The sequence below is a fragment of the Oncorhynchus nerka genome, linkage group LG9b (genome assembly GCF_034236695.1).
Source record: "Oncorhynchus nerka isolate Pitt River linkage group LG9b, Oner_Uvic_2.0, whole genome shotgun sequence".
NCBI classification, from domain to species: Eukaryota; Metazoa; Chordata; class Actinopteri; order Salmoniformes; family Salmonidae; genus Oncorhynchus; species Oncorhynchus nerka.
The window spans coordinates 39,296,163-39,300,370 of record NC_088424.1 but is presented as its reverse complement, the minus strand read 5'-3'; positions in this window follow the sequence as shown (position 1 = coordinate 39,300,370).

Genomic DNA, 4,208 nt, shown 5'->3' with positions numbered 1-4,208 from the left:
AGCACGTCCGGTGAACAGGTCAGGGTTCCATAGCCGCAGGCAGAACAGTTGAAACTGGAGCAGCAGCACAGCCAGGTGGACTGTGGACAGCAAGGTGTCATCAGGCCAGGTAGTCCTAAGGCATGGTCCTAGGGCTCAGGTCCTCTGAGAGAGAGAGAGAAAGAAAGAAAGAATTAGAGAGAGCATACTTAAATTCACACAGGACACCGCATAAGACAGGAGAAATACACCAGATGTAACAGAATGACCCTAGCCCCCTGACACATAAACTACTGCAGCATAAATACTAGAGGCTGAGACAGGAGGGGTCAGGAGACACTGTGGCCCCATCCGACGAAAAACAACCCAGTCCTTAACAATTAACATACCTATAACCCATACCCCAAATCCGTAAACGTAGATATACCCTCATAGATATCATCCTAACCAACTTGCCCTCCAAATACACCTCTGCTGTTGTCAACCAAGATCTCAGTGATCACTGCCTCATCGCCTGCATCTGTAATGGGTCTGTGGTCAAACTACCACCTCTCATCATTGTCAAACGCTCCCTAAAACACTTCTGTGAGCAGGCCTTTCTAATCGACCTGGCCCGGGTATCCTGGAAGGATATTGACCTCATCCCGTCTGTAGAGGACGCCTGGTTATTCTTTAAAAGTGCCTTCCTCACCATCTTAAATAAGCATGCCCCGTTCAAAAAATGTAGAACCAGGAACAGATATAGCCCTTGGTTCTCTCCAGACCTGACTGCCCTTGACCAGCACAAAACGTCCTGTGGCGTTCTGCATTAGCATCGAATAGCCCCTGCGATATGCAACTTTCCAGGAAAGTCAGGAACCAATATACACAGGCAGGTAGGAAAGTTAAGGCTAGCTTTTTCAAGCAGATTTTTCATCCTGTAGCACAAACTCAAAAAAGTTCTGGGACACTGTAAAGTCCATGGAGAATAAGAGCACCTTCTCCCAGCTGCCCACTTTACTGAGGCTAGGAAACACTGTCACCACCTATAAATCCACTATAATTGAGAATTTCAATAAGCATTTTTCTACGGCTGGCCATGTTTTCCACCTGGCTACCCCTACCCCAATCAACAGCACTGCACCCCCCACAGCAACTCGTCCAAGCCTCCCCCATTTCTCCTTCACCCAAATCCAGATAGCTGATTTTCTGAAAGAGCTGCAAAATCTGGACCCCTACAAATCAGCCGGGCTAGACAATCTGGTCCCTCTCTTTCTAAAATCATCTGCCGAAATTGTTGCAACCCCTATTACTAGCCTGTTCAACCTCTCTTTCGTATCGTCTGAGATTCCCAAAGATTGGAAAGCTGCCACTGTCGTCCCCCTCTTCAAAGGGGGAGACACTCTAGACCCAAACTGCTAGAGACCTATATCTATCCTACCCTGCCTTTCTAAGGTCTTCGAAAGCCAAGTTAACAAACAGATTACCGACCATTTCGAATCCCACCGTAGCTTCTCCGCTATGCAATCTGGTTTCAGAGCTGGTCATGGGTGCACCTCAGCCACGCTCAAGGTCCTAAACGATATCATAACTGCCATCGATAATAGACATTACTGTGAAGCCGTATTCATCGACCTGGCCAAGGTTTTCGACTCTGTCAATCACCACATTCTTATCGGCAGACTCAACAGCCTTGGTTTCTCAAATGATTGCCTCACCTGGTTCATCAACTACTTCTCTGATAGAGTTCAGTGTGTCAAATCGGAGGGCCTCTTGTCCAGACCTCTGGAAGTCTCTATGGGGGTGCCACAGGGTTCAATTCTCGGGCCGACTCTCTTCTCTGTATACATCAATGATGTCGCTCTTGCTGCTGGTAATTCTCTGATCCACCTCTACGCAGACGACACCATTCTGTATACCTCGGGCCCCTCTTTGGACACTGTGTTAACTAACCTCCAGACGAGCTTCAATGCCAACTGCTCTTAAATGCAAGTAAAACTGAATACATGCTATTCAACTGATCGCTGCCCACACCTGCCCGCCCGTCCAGCATCACTACTCTGGACGGTTCTGACTTAGAATATGTGGACAACTACAAATACCTAGGTGTCTGGTTAGACTGTGAACTCTCCTTCCAGACTCACATTAAGCATCTCCAATCCAAAATTAAATCTAGAATCGGCTTCCTATTTCGCAACACAAGCTCTCTCACTAGCTTTAAGCATCAGCTGTCACAGCAGCTCACAGATCACTGCACCTGTACATAGCCCATCTGTAAATAGCCCATCCAACTACCTCATCCCCATACTGTATTTATTTATTTATCTTGCTCCTTTGCACCCCAGTATCTCTACTTGCACATTCACCTTCTGCACATTTACCGTTTACCACATTTACCAGTGTTTTATTGTAATTATATATTGTAATTACATATTGTAATTACTTCGCCACCATGGCCTATTTATTGCCTTACTTCCCTTATCTTACCTCATTTGCACACACTGTATATATACTTTTTTTCTACTGTATTATTGACTGTATGTTTGTTTATTCCATGTGTAACTCTGTGTTGTTGTATGTGTCGAACTGCTTTGCTTTATCTTGGCCAGGTCGCAGTTGTAAATGAGAACTTGCTCTCAACTATCCTACCTGGTTAAATAAAGGTGAAATTAAAAATTTAAAAATACAAATAACATGATGCAGCCACCACTATGCTTGAAAATATGGAGAGTGGTACTCAGTAATGTGTTGTATTGGGTTTGCCCGAAACATAACACTTTGTCTTCAGGCCAAAAAGTTAATTGCTTTGCCACATTCTTCGCAGTATTCCTAATGTTTGTTGCACTCGGTGTAGATGTACTGACAACACAGAATCCCTCGGATCCTTACCAAGATGGCTACTTCCTGTTGGTTTTCACTCTATTGTAATGGAATGTTTCCCGTCAGGAGGAGACCCAACACAGAGGGGGACCCGGTTAATGCTGCTAGTAACCGCCTGATTACACACACACACACACACACACACACACACACACACACACACACACACACACACACACACACACACACACACACACACACACACACACACACATATATCTGGATTCACAGCAGATGTCTTCTAATTGTGGTGATCATGTTGAACTGAGGGGGGTAGGAAATAGGAATATGTGATGACTTTCCTCTCGCTTTTCAGTGTTCATTCCTTGACATCCTTTGGTTTATGCATCTGCTGTAGAATGACATCCAGAGTGCTTGGAGAGAGACCAGAGTGATGGATGGGGAACGGGAATAAGATCTTAAATGTGTGTCGGGGATGGCAGCCACTAACTACGATCCTGGAGAGCCTTAAAGTACAGGCTTTTATTTCAGCCCAGCGTTAACATACACCTGATTCAAATAACCGTGGATTCATTTAAAGATCATGATTACAGTTTTTTCCAACTGCTTACACACAAAATCTTTTCATGTCACACGATTTTGGAAACCTCTCAATCAAAGTGCAAAACTACACACCAAATGTGAAAAACCATAAGCTCTTTCTCAGCCTTTGACTCAGTTGTCAATTGCATAAAACACTTTTTTCAAAATACTACACACAATTCTCAACCTAAAACACAAAAATCTAACAGGAAGTGACTTTCTTTCCTTTTTCAAACACAACCAATCAAAATGCTACACTTATTCACCAGGTCACACACACACTCCTCACATGTGCAAACACTAATAGCTTAACTGATCACTAACCAATCACTGCTTTACTGTAGTATAGGCCTATAAATAGGTCAAAGGTCAGATTACCTGTTTTGAACAATGGATGCCAACAATGGACAGAGAGCAAGAGGAGTAGGAGGGAGAGGAAGAGGACGAAGGCAAAGAAGAGAAGGAAGGAAAGGCATCTCTAATGAGATTAGGGCAAAATTTGTTGATCATGTGATCAACCACAGTTTGACCATGAGAGAGGCTGGACTGAGAGTCCAGACCAATTTGAGTCGATTTACAGTGGCGTCCATAATTCAAACCTTCAGAAATGAGAACAGGTATGCAACTATCTAATGACTATTTTAGCATTACAGTAATGTACTGTAAAATATGTATGACTTCATAGTATTGCATAAACATTTGTAACTCTAAGCCATCCATTTACTGCACTGCATTGAATGAATAAGGTTGGTTATCATGCTGTACTACATTTTTTTGTACATTGTTTACAGTTCCTATGCTGAACACATACTGTGTTTGAATTCTGT